A 15,924-nucleotide genomic window follows, 5' to 3' on the forward strand; every position below is an offset into this window, starting at 1 on the left:
GCTTATGTTCAGTTCACCATCTCCATCCCCTACTCCCCTCACACCCACATGCATGGCCCCCAGCAACAACAGGAAGGAAATGGATAAATATCCCCATAGTGCATTCTTCTGAGTAGGGATATTTCAGGCATATTTCTTCCTTCCTTGTGATTCCTTTTATAGTTTCTCAATCTTCCACAACAAAGACTTTATTTTCATAAAATGTAGTAAATTTTACAAAAAATAGGAGGTGACAATTCCGTCTACTTGGAGACTAAGACACTATTTTACTTCTCTGTCTTCCTCATGGGATATGCCTGAATCGAATGAATGAATGAACAAATGAATGAATGCATGAATGAGCTAAAAGTAATGCAAAGTTCACTGTGTATATATTTAGGGGGAGTAGCCTACATTTATATACTAAATGTATTTGTAAGGATATAAATTTGAAAAGTTCTTATATATATATTTTTTTGATTTGGGGTTATTGTTTTTCAAAGACACTCATGGTGAGGCCTTTTTTTTTTTTTAATGAAGAAACCCTTTTTGAAGTGACTAATCATTCTGTAATTTATTCTTTTTAAGGCCAGAATGCCAGAGTTTCTTAAAATGAGTTTCTTCTTCTGTCTCTATGTTTATCAACTAATGACAGGCTCTTAAACATTCATTGAGCAATGAGAAACTTCCAAGGCAGTGTGCTATGTTCTAGTTAGAAGAATTCAGTTTAGGCAAATACATATAAATTGTTCACATGCCACAGGGAGGGGACATCTCTGGAAACACTAAGCTATGGAGTGCAGATTTTTAACCACAAACATTTCTTCTCTCCGGGAAGCCAGTGAGCCAACTCCGTGTGGCCACGGCCTCGTGGGTCCTGCCCAGGCCCAGCAGATAAGCACCCATTTTTCCAGACATCCTTCTCTCCCTCTGTGTTTCATAGCTGCCTTGCTGGCTGGATTCAAAAGCCTTACATCTCCAATTCTTTCACAAATTTTCTAAATAGGTTACTAGTTCATGCGCTGGATTTTTGGGCTCTCTTCGATTTACCAGCTCAGCGTAACCCAAATCGGGCCAGCCTGCGTGAGATGAATGCAATGCACATGAAAACTGCCTCCAGGTCCCTCCAGCCTCCGGTTTGTACACAGGCTCTCCCGGAGCTCCTGTTTTGGATTCCTCTTGCAGTAGCAACCAAAGCCAGCCTCTTCAAGCATACTAGCACCGCCGCCTTCCCCCTTCCTGCCTGTACCATCTCAGGAGATTTTTGAATCTGTAAGTCAACCCAACAGGCTTCTCTTCTGGTCATTTCTCATCACTTAGATCCATAAATATTAATCGCAAGCCTCATATTTTAAAAACCTCTTTGAGCATATTAACTATTTAGCCACATAAATCAATCGTCGGCTAATCTTAGTGGTCCTTCGTACTTTCCCAAATTCCAGAACTTTCTATTTTAGCTACTGCTCTTCACTGCTTTTGCAACCAAAGTTATTTCATACCTTTTCAATCTACCAGGCCCTTCTTTAGATAAAAGGAACAGAAAGGGGGGGAGGGAGAGAGTGAAAGAAAGGAAGAGGAAGGGGAACAGAGAGAGAACAAAGAAAGATAAACAAATGAGAGAGATAAACCCATGGGACTGGACCATCAGGGACCTACGTCTAATTCTCCAACTAGTCTTGGGAATCCTGAGCAAGCCACTTAACATCTCTGGGGTTGGCTTGGTTTAGAAGGTATCTCTAGCATCTTCTTGCTGTAAACCCTATCCTCCCTAGAGTAAGATCCAGAGATTTCTCTCTTCATACCAGAAAATCTTTCTAGAAGGACCCCCAGTTAGCACAGAGGTTGCTTTGCACCCTTTCCTAAGTACTCACCAGACTGCAAGATAAGAGTGAAAGATAACTGATCAAGATAGGTCCCCAGGCCTTGCTTCAAGACTCACTAGGGGATAGAGACTCTGTGGGCATAGTCTTTTTCATTTTTAAAGATTTATTTATTTACTTGAAAGAGAGAGAGCATGGGTGCCGGGGGGCTGGGCAGAGAGAGAGGGAGAGAGAATTCAGGTAGACTCCATGCTGAGTGGGGAGCCCAACGCGGGGTTCGATCTCATGACCCTGAGATCACCCCGAGCTGAAACCAGGTGTCCAGCATGAAACTGACTGCACCACCAGTGGGCGTAGTTTGTAGTACGTTTCTGTGCAGCCCATTTATAGGTCAATTACCTTTTGGGGTGTACCTCTTAGTCATGTAGAAACCACGTAGCCAACCTAGGAGCACGTTCGGAAATCCTAACAGCATTGATTGCTTTGCACCAGCTATTTCAAGAAAGTATCGGGGCAGGGGAGGAGGGAGTAACAATGGCAAGTAAGAGAGCAGAGTCAGAGAGGCTAGGGTTTAAATACCGGCCCCTGCAGGTATTCAACATTCAACCAGGTGCTTCGCCTCCCTGAGATGCATTTCTCTCACCTGGAAAGCAGAGAGGCCTCTGCACACTTCCCTTGGTTGTTATCCAGAATAAAAGAAAGAATGCTACAACATGCACCACTCTGCACCTGACTCATAGTTAGTGTTCAATAAATGTGAGCTTTTATTATTACCATATTTCCTCCATTCTGAGACACCATCGATCGGAAGTCAAAGCATCAATTTAATAACTTCTCAGGGGGAAAACAATATATTAAACACACACTCCCATTTTAAGACATCACAATTTCAACAATATTAAAAGGTGAAAAGAAATGTGTCTTAAAAATCAATGAAATGTGGTCTTATTATTGTCACATTTTGGAACCATTCTAAGTCATTTGCTTGTTTACTTGCCTTTTTCCTGTTTTGTCTGGCTTCCCCCCAGGAGACATATAAGTTCCATGAGAATAAGAAATAGATCTTTGCTCGATACTATGCTCCCAGTGCCTAGTACAGGTGTCGAAAAAATATTTGTCTGATAAGATGATTTAATGTTATCTTAATATGAGGGGGCTACTGATTAAGACCCCACTAATGTTGGCATTGTTTCCTATAATGGAAGTTTTCCTCATATCCTTCGAAATCCATTCAACTGAGTTCCTCACCACCCTTGGGAGAAAGGTTTGTTTTTCTGAATGTATATTTGTTGAAAATTGGTATTTTCCTTGAACTATACACACAAGGAATGAGGATGAAAACAGACAAGTGCAGAGCATCCACCATAACCCCTGACACAGAGGAAGCAGTCACAAATCACACTTGAAATTCAACACAAGGCAATGGTAGGGTATGGGTCCTAGTCAGCTTAAAATAGGTTGCCAGTTTGAATGTCTTTAGTTTCTGTAGATATGCACTAGACATTAATAAATATTTATTTATGGAATCAACTAAAATTTCTCCTTTCAATTTGCAAACAAGAAAAATAAACATTAAAGTAATCTCCCCAGTACAAATGGCTTTTAAATGCACATTCAGAAAAAAAAATTCATTCAATCAGTTTAGTGAGGGCCTACTATGTGCTGGGGGTGAGAAGCAGTCTAGGAGGGTCTAGGGTAAGGAAGACAAATGAAGGAGACACCAGTTTACACAGACCATTGCTCCATGTCAGGTAGAAAGAAGCACTGGCTCAGGGCTCTAGGGCCCCAAGGTAAGGAGCAGGAATGACTTCGAAGAGGAGAGAATGTCAGTCCCATCAGACTGACTGGAACTAGAGCAGCCTCTGATTTTGTGTCACTCCAGCCCTTGCAGATGATTCCCTGCCGCATAAAGCAAACCCTGGGTCAGGGGTACCCATCAGACTCCAAGTGATACTCTAGGGTCTTGTCAAAAATGAAATGGTTTCTCATTGAAAGGAAGCAAAGTTTGCTCACTCAATTGCATTTCAAGTGATGGGGGGAGGTAATTACACAAGTAAATGTTACTTTTAACTTATCATGAAATAGTAATTCTCAAATAATTAACATAAACAAGAAATTGGGTGCGCTTACCCCAATCATGAGGAACTTGCTGGACAAGAGCCTATTGTGGGGTGTCCTCTTCTTTAATGACGATGAGGATGATTCCTTAGAGTGCCCAGGAAGCAGCCACACTATCTGAACAAGGAAACAAGAGGAACTGAGTGATGAAGAAAACCATAAGCCCAGCCTTACTTAATGGGTCAAGGCTGGATTGACCACATGGACATGATGAGTTCTAGGAGGTCAGACTAGGTTTCACAAAGACTGGGACAGGAAGTGTTGTTGGAACATGATGGCCCTGGATTGGTCTTCAACCATGAGAAGAAATTCAATGTTGGCAGAAAGGAAGGAAGGTCATTCCAGCCTTGGCCAGCACTGGAGCAGCAAAGGGGATAATCCAATATGGCACCAGTACACACAGGTCAAGTTGGTAATGAGGAGGAAGATGTTGGCAAGAGCTCGTTCAAGGTGGATCCTGATTATACAAGGAGCCCAGAGTCGTGTTGTTTTGCTTTGCTTTGTTTCAACTGTACTGAGGATGAAAGTTTTGAGCAGAACAGTGATACAATCAGTTGTGTGTCTCAGGAAGACTATTCCAGTGGTGCTGAAGTTCAGCTGGGAGAGATGAGAAACATGGGAAAGAAAGACAGTTATTGCAATAGTTCAGACAATGGGTGGCAGGGTCAGATTTCAGAGATTGAGGAGGTGATGGCTGGGCCTTGGAGATCAACTGGATGAAGAGGAAGAGGGAGAGGAAAAACACCCTGGCCTGCTAGATTACTAGAATGAAGACTGTTACCCTTCTCATGTTCACTTAAAGGAATGTCCTGGAACACTCACAGCAGCACTCTCCATGATGGCCACGTGGTAGTTACCCAACATCTGTGACACAACAGCATACCATGTGGATGTAAGAAGGGAAGATCTCCAATGGAATGAACAACATGAGTGAACGCACAAACCAGACCATCCATACACTCACCAAACAAATAAAAGAACCAGCGTGTATACTGTACCATTCCATTTGTGATAAGTTCAGAATCGAGCAAAATGAATTTATGGTGTCTGAAGTTATGATTCAGGTTATACTTTGGTGGGGGTTTGTGGAAGGTACCGATTCAGGGAACATGGGTACCCATAGGGTGAGTTCTGGTTACTTAGATGTGTTCACCATGTGAAAAATCCATCTGACTGTATGTGTATCATCTGTGTGCACTTTTACACAAATACATGATACTTACATTTAAACATTTACAAAAATTGAAATCATCTTTATCTGCAGTGCCTCTCGTATGTACAACATTAAAGCAAAGTCAATAACAACAACACCACCTTCGATTTTGGAATGCTAATCCTCTCAGCTAGAAACTGGTAGGTGCTGACCGCAACCTCATGAGATCAGTTTTAAACCCAAAAGACAAGAAAACAGAGGCTCTGAGGTATTTAAATAATGCCTAAATCCACCATCCTTCTTTAGAAACAGCCCCTACCTTGGGCTGTGCCATGATTCTACAAGTGTTCCAAGAAATGTGACTGTAATGATTCTACTTTAGGCATCGAATCTGCTGGGTCCACATGACCCTACTTTTCCAGCATAAGCTGGGTCTGTCACCCCCATACTTCCAAACATTTGGGTTATCAATGAACTATTTCAGGGCTCCACATTGTGCTTCTTTCCACAACCCCAGACCTCTCCAGCATACACCTTCATTATGAAATTTTCAATCAAACAAATGAATTCAACCCAGAAAAGCAAACACATTTTGGATAGAACAGTCATCTTTTTTAATCAGTTTTTGTGTTTCCTATATAAACCAGCAGCCCAGAGGTACTATTTCTGAAAGCATTTGGTAATGGAAGATTTTACCCAAGTGCTATTTAGTATTATCGTTATTATCCCTCTATTAATAATAATGATTTATAGAACAGTTTGAGGAGGCACTGCTATTTAGAAACTAGCAACACCGAGCCTGATTTGATACTTAAGTCAGCAAATGTAATAGGAAGAGAAGAGGCAAGAGGAGAAATTAAAACAGACAGCTCTATCTTCAAACATCTACCTTCAGGGACCAAGGAGCAGGTAATATGAAGGACAACTTCAGCAAAAATGGAGCCCAAGGACATTTTCTTGGGCTTTGAGGTCACCACTACAAGACATGTGGTCTGCTGACACTCACAGAGCCCAGCCAAAAGCCATAGCGCCTTGAGGAATTCACTTCCGCCATGTCACCAACCCCGGAGAGTTTTCAAAGCAGTTCTTGTGACCTTTGCAAGAACGCTGTGAGGTAGACAGGGGTGGACCAGCTTCCCATCTCCAACCATCTCCTACCATTCTGGTAAAAGCACTAAAATTCAGGAGCACAGCATAATGCAGACACCTCACAAAATCTACACTGGCCACACTACCATGGAAAAGCACTAGGGCAGGAAAGTGATCCCTGGGGCCATCTTACTGGGTGGTTCACAACCATCACTGACTAATAATGCTTTGGGGAAATTTTGTAAAGGATCAAAACTCCTGAGCCCCATTCCAGAACAGAGGGGAACTCAAGAATGTATAATTTAAAGAATAAAACTCCCCAAAGAACTCATCATAGAAACAAAAGAACTTGGGTCTTCAGAATGATAGATTCTTTGGAATGTTACGGAAGACAAATAAACCAAAAACTCTCACCTAGCATCCCAGTGAGTATCCAAACTAGTAAAGATAAAGAGAAAAAATCCCGAAAGCTCAAAGAGAAGAAAGGCGTTCTCTTCAATGGGACAGTAATCAGATTCACATGAGTTCTCCCCCTTTGAGGGAAAAGGTATTTCAATTATACACCCAGACAGCATACATATAAAGATACTAACATTTCTGCAAAGAATATTTTCTGCAAAACAAGAATGAAATTGAGAATATACTTCAGCCAAATGAAAAAGAAAGCCAAGAAAAATAGAAAGGAGTCCGGGAAATCCAAGGAAAAATAGAAACTAATCCCAGAGGGGAATAAAATGAAATCTCAGGATGACAAGTGTGCAGCAAAAAGCAATCAGCGCAAATGGAAACAGGAAGTCAGCAGGTGCCGGAAATAACCTGTCCAAGAGGGAAGTAGACTCTGCCCTTTCATTGAAATAACAAAGAAGTTGCAAGTTCTTAACGGGAATGTGAAGGCAGTATTTTCTGTCAATAAGAAAAACTAAAGGAACCCCCTGAAAAAACAAAAACATACAGTTTGCCCTTGAACAACATGGGGATTAGGGGTGCCAACACCCCCATGCATTTGAAAATACAGGTATAACTTTCGACTCCCCAAAAGCTTAACCTCTAATTGCCTACTGTTGATCAGAAGCCTTACCAGTAATATAAAGTTGATGAACACATATTTTGTACATTGTACATACTATGTACTGTACTCTTAATAAAGTAAGTTAGAGAAAAGAAAATATTATTAAGAAAATCTTAAGGAAGAGAGATTATATTTATAGTACTGTTCCATGCTTATAGAAAAAATCTGCATATAAGTGGACCGGTGCAGATCAAACCCATGTTGTTCAAGGGCCAATTGCATGAAAGGCACGAACTGACGTAAAAAACTGAAATGCAGGAAGTCAGTGGGTGCAGGTAAAGAAAGAAAGTTGTTATGTTTTCCTGTATCCCCTCAAGTGGTGTGAGTTTGAGGCGCAGCCTTGTACTTCCTTGAGTCGAGCCAGACTACTTGACCATGGTGAGTGCCAGGAGGGGCCACGTGACCACGGAGAGTGCCGGGAGGGGCACTGAGAGGCCAGAACATACTGGCTCTGAGCAAGAGGTCTGAGGTCACAGACTGGGTGGGCTCCAACACTTGCCGCTGCCACTTACTAGCTCTGTGACCTTGGAGAAGTTACTTTGCCTCTCTGTGCCTCAGTTCTCTCTTCTATAAATGTCACCAATCATGGGATTGATACAGAGATAAAATAAGCTAATTTATGTAATGTATTTAGAATGGTAACTCACTTCTAATAAGCATGCAAATAGTACCTGTCATTATTGTTGTTGCAATATTAAAATATAGAAAGAATAGTTGAGTTCTTACATAAAGGCTATTATTAAAATTAGCTTCAACAAAACATAGAAGACAAAAACAGAATTAAATATCATAAAATAAATATAAAAATTGTGAAGGGAAAAATAAAGATACAGTTCACACAACGGGAGACAGGAGAGAGATGTTGCAGGAGGAGGAAGAGGGTTGCTAATTCCTTTACTTAAGATGGAAGTATGTAGATACTGTACAAACCCAACAGATGAACCAATAAAGAGTTTTAACCATAAATATATAATTTAAAATGACTTAATTAATAAATTAACTTTAATTCTTTAAAATTTACTAATTAATTTTTCATTTATTATAATTATATATTTTATCTACATATTATATATACTTATATATAATTTATATCCTACTTATGGTTAATTATAATTATAATGAATAATTAATCCATTAATTTAAATGTACTTTAAAGTACTAAAGCAAACACTACATATGATATTTATAAAGTCAGAAAAGCAGGTGGAGGAGAGGGAAGGTGAAGTGAGTGGTTAAGTAATGACTGTTGACCTTTGCAGGGTGCTTAACATGTGCCAGGCACTGTGATAATTGCTCTACATATATTATCTCAATTAATCCTATAACAACCCTACAAGTTAAATACCATTGTTATGATGATGACCATTTCACAGGCATTTGAGGCAGTGAGAGACTAGGCACCTCACCTGGATTTCCGGCCGAATCAGAGAAGAGCAGTCCTTAGCCTCTGCTTTCTGACACCTCGAAGAGAGCTCATCCTCCACAGTGGGAAGGTAGTGAGAGCGGTTTACAGATAGGATTTAGTGTTAGGGTGGCAGAGGAAAAATTAACCACTCTAGTGGCATGAATAGTGTCCCATGAAAATGTCATGTCTCTCCAAAACCTCTGAAAGTGAACTTACTTCAAAGTAGAGTCTCTGCAGATATAATTAAGGCAAGGTCATACTAGAGATGGATAGGTCCTAAATCCAAGGACTGGTGTTCTCATAAGGGGAGGAGAAGGGGCGCCTGGGTGGCTCAGTCGGTGAAGCATCTGATTCTGGCTCAGGTCATGATCTCAGGGTCCTGGGATGGAGCCCAGCTTTGGGCTCTGTGCTCAGCCGGGAGTCTGCTTGTCCCTCTTCTTCTGCCCCTCCCCCCTGCTCGCGTGCTCTCTCTCTAATAAATAAATAAAATCTTTCGAAATAAATAAAATAAAAATTAAAAGGAATGTGAGGTGATTTGATTAAACAAAAAAAAAAAAAGGAGAAGCGGGGGAACACAGGGCCTAACAGGGAAGGAGCCCATGTGACAACAGGGGCAGAGGTGGGAGCAGCACAATACAGACCAAGGAACAGAGACTGCTGGGAGCCACCAGGAGCTAAGAAGAGGCAAGAAGGATTCTTCCCTGGAGCCTTACAGGGCACATGGTCTTGATCTCATACTCACAGCCCGCTGACCTGTGAAAGAGTACATTTCTGTTTCATGGCAACCTGGTTTGTGGTGACTGTTACAGCAGCCTTGGAGACAGATACAACTAACCAAAACCTTAAAATAGGAATGGTTAAAATCATTGGAAAAAGGAGAATTGGACCCTACCACTTTCTTTACTTTTTGGTTTTTAAAAAAACTATTATGCGCTACCCTCTGTGGTAGGCAGACTCGAAGGTGAACCCTACAACCCATCCTCCTGTTATTCGCATGACTGTGTAACTCCCTCCTTTTAAGCGGGAGTGGAACCTCTGCCTTCCTTCCAACCAGCAGAATACACCAAATACGGATGTCATCTCCGTGATAGTATCATTTAAGACTGTTATGTCAATCTTCTAGATTCTCTCCCTTACTGGCTTTGATGAAGCAGATGGTCATGTTGGGGAGACCCACATAACAAGGAAGAGGGGCAAATCTCCAGCCAACAACTATCTAGGAACTGAGAGTGGTCTCTGACCCACAACCAGCAAGAAACCGAGGTCCCCAGTCCAATGGGCTGAAAGGAACTGAATTCTGCCAACAACCACATGAGCTTGGAACCATAGCCTTCCCCAGTCCAGTCTCGGCAGAAACCACTGCCCCACTGAACCCCTCCATCATTGCTTTGTGAGACCCTGAAGCCGAGGACTCAGCTGAACTGTGCATAAACCCCTGACCCACAGAACCTGATAAAATGAAGGTAATAAAGGCATGTTGTTTTAAGCTACTAGATTTGTGATAATATTGTTACACGTCAATAGATAACTAATATTCTCCTATAAATAAAAATAGTAATAATACTAATTCTCTGAAGATTTTTTTAAACTAGCAATGGTTTGCTATAATTAAAAATTAAGATACATTATTCTGATGATCAGTCAAGTTTGGAAACAACTCCCTCATGAAACAAATAGGGAAACCAAAGCACAGAGAGGCGGCGTGGCAGGGACAGGTTCACCCAGGGCATTAATAAACTGAAATGTCACTAAAGCACACATGTCCCCATCAATTTCACACTCCATCTTGCTGCCTGCAGAACAACTGGAACAAAAGGGAGGGGAAGGTAGCAAAGAGCAATATAATTGCTCAAATCAAGGGCAAAGACTCAGTTTTGCCTTAGATTCTGTTCGTGGCAAGCTCTGTTCCCAACATCACCCCCAGTTCCTGGGAGGGTAAATGTGTGAAACAGGCACTTATAAGACAATTTTTTTTGACAGCCACTGCCTTTGCAATTATTGTGCTGTAATTTTTTTTTTCTTCTGCATGGCTCCAGATTTGTTTTTGTCTGAGCTGAGGTGGAAAATTGAGAAATAACAGATTCAACAATAATTGACTTTATTAAGAATATGAATGTATTACACATGCTGTATATTAAAAACTCATTGCTTTTATATTGGCCTCGCACACTGTACACTACTTTTATGGTTCCCTCGTCTCTGGTGTTCCCCCTTCTTTATGGTTCCCATCAGCTTTATGTTCCTCATTCCCTGTCATGCTGAGGAAATAAATGGTTAAAAATCTAAGTGCTCATCAGACACAAGCCAGAGTTCATAAATGAAAGCAGGCAGGCTTGGGTAATTTAAGATATTGCTGTGAGCGGTGTTGCCAAAAAAAAACGATGCACTTATTGAACCATAAACAAAAGCAATTAAGATGAGCTGTTGATTACTTTGGAGAAAAGCTCCCCAATATCGCAGAGAAGTGGGCCATGGAGGGAGTCTCATTTGCCTAAACATCTCTGGAATCCTGGGATATCCAAGGAAGGTTGCAGGAGTCCCTTGTGTCTCACAGGAAGACTCCTGAGAAAGCCCCTGGAATGCTCTGCACAAGGCATCACAACTACGAGGCAAAGAAGAGCAAGGAAGGTTGACTGTTTATAGCAGAGCCAGGAAGGAAGGAAGCCCCTCTGAGGGAGTCTGAAGGCATAAGACATGTGGCAGACCACAGCAGGACCATAATGCTGTTGAATTTTACCTGGTAGACCATTGCCTCAGCCCAACATTCAAGAGCTCCTTGGAGAAGGCTATGAGCTCAGAGAGGGGGGGAAGACCTCCTGGTGCTCCTTTAATGGCTGGACCCTCCCAGGTTGAAACAAATGCAGCTCTGATATAAAAAGCTGAGCAACAGAAGCCTGGATCAACAGCTGGCAGAGCACCTGCTGATGCCCGGCTGCAGAAGCAGCAAGAACCACAGAAGCAAGAATGTATCTGAGTTGCCAAAGATGCAGGGGTGGTTAGAAACCCGGAAACAAAGTCAGGTCCCTGGTCTGGACAAATGCTTAGCAATGGCCAACCCCCAACCCACTTGGCTCCAAACTCTCAGCCATGCCCACCACTGGAGCAGAATGTACAAGATCACAATCGAAATCTGTGAACACTCTGATCGTGTTAGCATCTTTTTCTGAAAGTAGAAATTCTCCACTGATTTTGGAGAATTGTACCTAAAAGTCCCCAAGAACAAGGCACACGGTCGATGCTCGACAATTGTTTACAGGGGAAAAGAGAGAAAAGGAGGAATGAATGGATGAAGAGATGGAGGGAATGCATCACTGGGACAGAAGCTAAGGTCAGGACTGACACCTAGAGTCGCCTTGAGGAGGCAGAATGGGTGGAAGGAGCACATCAGGGCAAAGCGCCCTGAGACACATCCTAAGCAGTGAGCAGGAGCAAGACAGGCAGGAGAAGAAAAATGAGCAACCCGCCAGACAGATGATGTTGGGTCAACTCAACCGTTCCCCTCCTGTCTGGAGAAACTCTGCAGGCACACATTACAGCGTGCCGGTCAGTCACAGCAAGCAGTGATTGGCGTCTGCGAACCCAGCTCCTAAGAGAAGGCTGACATTCAAGCAGACAGGTCCAAATGTCGCCGGCCAAAGGCCAGAGCACCTGGCAGGCTATCTGGGGCCACTCAGACAGGTGAGGTGACAGTTAGACCAATGCAATCACCTTGAGTAGTGGTTTGAAATTCACCAGCATTGGCCAGTTCATTTAACCAGGAAACATAGCTGTGTTGGTGCAGATGAGGTGATAAAGGTGTGGGAACCCAGGGAAAGGAAACGAAGGTGTAGAGACCACCTGTTTATGCCAGGCTTTCCACTAAGGGCTTAACACCAGCTTGTGGAATAGTCAGCAGAATTTTAGGGATTATTAGCTCTATTTTACTGATAAAGAACCTCAGGCTCCAATAAAGTAAATGGTCTTTAAAAATTCACACGGACAATAAGAGATAGACCCAGGATCAAATCTGGATTGCCTGAGTCATGGCAGTCTTGCTCTTTTTACTAACTCTACACTTTTGACATTGGCACTGAGAGGCACAGAGATATGCAAGGTAAAATGTTTTCCAAGGCAAAGAGGCGGAGGTAGAGAAATTTTTAAAATGTTTTTCTGCAAATTGCTGTTGCCATTCTGCAACTGCCGGAGAAATAATTCATGAGGCAGATGGAGAGTAAGATGGTAGGCAAAAGTAGCAAGAAGAGAAAGGAGTATCATTTCTGCATTAGGTTTGTACTCCACCCCGAACACCATGATAAAGATGGAGGCTGAGAGGGAAGCATTGTTTCTGGCAGAACCAGGGTCCCAGAGCAGACTCCCAAGTGTCACTGGGAAGGTAATATAGGTTATGTACAGAGAAGCATGGGAAACTCTGATACACTGTGCTAAGTGAGGCAAAAATGGTAAAGGACTCAGTGACCCAGGAGTCATTCAACAAACATCGCTGAGTATTACATCAGCTGCCCTCATCCCAGGCTACAAAAGCCCATGGAAGGAAGTCCTGTCCACACAGCTATCAGAATCCAAGAGGAGGACAGACACATGGGAAGACAAGGTCATATGATGATGCTCTCTTTAGGGAAATGTACTTCCAAGACCAAGTTCATAGAATTTTAGTGAATTAACTCATTAAGGCAATAAACATCCATTGAATGGCTCCCTTAGGACAGACCACTGCAGATTCTAGGATAGATAAGTGAACAAAACAGATGATAAAATCTCTGGTCTCCTTTGCTTGTATTCTAGGAAAGTATATTCTGTCTATATCCAGTCTTACCACGTTTCTTTTCCATGGGTCTATCAGAATAGTCCTTGTACCTCCCATCTTGGAGAAGTGGGTGATGGGGATCGAGAGTAGGGTTTTTATACATGGGAAGCCTTCAATTTAAGTCCCAGATTATCACATCCTAACCAAGAGATCCTCTAAAACCAACAAGTTGCAAGGGCTTTTTCTCCCTTGTAATACTGGCGACAATGATCTTTTCCTTAAAGTGATTTTAGGAGAGTTAATTTCTAGGCTCACATCATCTAGCCTGATGCACAGACACTGAAAATAGAAGTTTCTGTTCCCTATTTGAGACCTCTCTCTCCCCAGGCCTGAGTTGCTGTATCAATCTGCAAACCACATATCCCTGCTTGGACGTCTGCATTAACTGGAAATACTCCTTATGTTATTACATCATAGCACAGAGAAAACCCCGAATCATTAACTGTGGAAGAGAGGGACAAAGGAAAGGGGGAAGTAGAGGCAGGGAGACCAAAATAAGGTATTTCTCCAGTCAGAGACAATGAGCATGCTCCCTTTCACTGGGAGTGTGATCTAGTAGAGCAGGAGGAAATATTTTGGGGAGAATTTTAGGAAGTTCTTATCTGTAGGTCATGTTGAGACATCAGGGCTGAGAAAAAGGAAGCCCCAGTATTGTCCAGTTTCTTATTTGGGCTACAGGGTAGAGAACGGTGCTACTTAGACTCAGTAGGAGGGAGGCAGAGTTATGAGCTGCTGCTTTATTCAATTTGGTGTGTCCGATGGGCAGTCAGGAGGTGATAGCATTTAGGAGCTCCATATAACTCTGTACTTTACGGAAGCCTAGGCAGGAGATCCAGATGTGGGAGTCACTGGAATGGGGGCAATAACTATTGCCAGGAGAGTATATGAGATAACGGGGGGGGGGGTAGTTAGCCGAGCGAGAGGAGGGCATGGAGGGAAGAAGAACAGGGATGTTGCTGTTTAAACTTGAACATGGAAGTAAAGTCAATGATGTGACTACAGAGAAGGAAGCAGAGCTGGAGGCTGAGTAACTCTGGAACTGAACTGGTCCACCAAATGTGATTCAGCGTTGGCATCAGGACCAAGGGCAGAGAACCATGCCAAGTCCTCTCCCCTCACCCATAAGAGGCAGGGTGGGCACACCAGTAGCTCCCGGGGACAAACCCTTCTCCAGGGGTGAAGAGAGAGGGATCTGCACATTACAAAAGTGGTCACTAGCTTTACCAGAAGAAATGCCACACTGGAGGAGTCCCAGCCTCAGAACGGCAGGGAATTAGGGTAGCAGCGACTAAGAGCGTACCCGAGATGGATGGCTTTGGAGAGTTTTCATTGGGTTTCCCAGGATCTTCTGGATAGTTCGTCCTTCCCCTCCTCTGTGAGGTGGAAATGCTTTAGAAAGAAATCTTCTACAGTTATAAATTCTCTGGGTTCCTTCTTACTCAGTCAGGCAAGATTGATGGGCTGAGCTGGTTGACACAGAAGCAATTGGGAATATCATTATTTGCCTTGTATTTATCTGCATTTATGTTAATGGCTTTGTTCTTGATCAGAGCAGCTACTAAACTAGGGGAAATGTTTATTGCACTCAAAATTTTCTTATGATGAATTATGTGGGAGTCACAGAATAGCCAATGCACACAACGTGAAGAAAACATTTCCTTTTTTTTTTTTTTTTTTTCCTGCTTCTGATCACAACAGCACAGGCTTCCTGCATACTTGGGACCAAACCAACTCAATTTTTCATATTCTGCTTTGTCATCTGATTGATTTAATGCTTCTTGTGGTCAGACTTTGCAGAGAAAAAGAACACGCATACAATTTCTCTCTCTGGCATGCTCTCTTTCTTGCTTTTTTTTTTTTTTGACGGGCAATTTCATAAAATCACAGGGCTGGGAAGGACCTTTATGTGCATTTTTTTTCCTAACTCCTCACTGTACAGAAGCACTTGGGAGAAAAAAAGAGACAGAAAGAAGTAACTTTTTTGAGATCTTTCATAGGTCAGGCTGCATGCTCAGAGGCCTCACTCAGATTAGCCTATTTTATCTTCATGATACTTTCTTACCCCAACATTGATAATGAGTACTTTGAGGCTTAGAGAATTAGACCACAAGTTGACAAAATACTGCCTGTGGCCAGAATCAAGCCCACCTTCTGTTGGTGTAAATAAAGTTTTCTTGGAACGCAACCGTACTCATTTACTCACTTCTGTATTGTCTACGGCTCCTCAGGCTACAATGGCAGAGTCAAGTGGTTGCAACCAAGACCATTCTGCACAAAGCCTAAAATATTTACTCTCTGGCTCTTTACAGGAAAAGTTTGCTAACCCCTGGTGTAGTCAACTGCCCTGGTCATAGTATGTGACTATGTTTAGTAAACAGCCTCTTCTGTTCTGTCTGACTCCAAACCCTCTGTCTTTCTTCCCTAGTACTGCCATCCTGTTCACAGTGTCCACCTCATGGAGGACAGACCAATTCAGGTGGCCCCTCA

Source organism: Eumetopias jubatus, unplaced genomic scaffold (genome assembly GCF_037043125.1).
Source record: "Eumetopias jubatus isolate StellerSeaLion01/CBP00866 unplaced genomic scaffold, mEumJub1_p1.0 scaffold_10, whole genome shotgun sequence".
Lineage (NCBI taxonomy): Eukaryota > Metazoa > Chordata > Mammalia > Carnivora > Otariidae > Eumetopias > Eumetopias jubatus.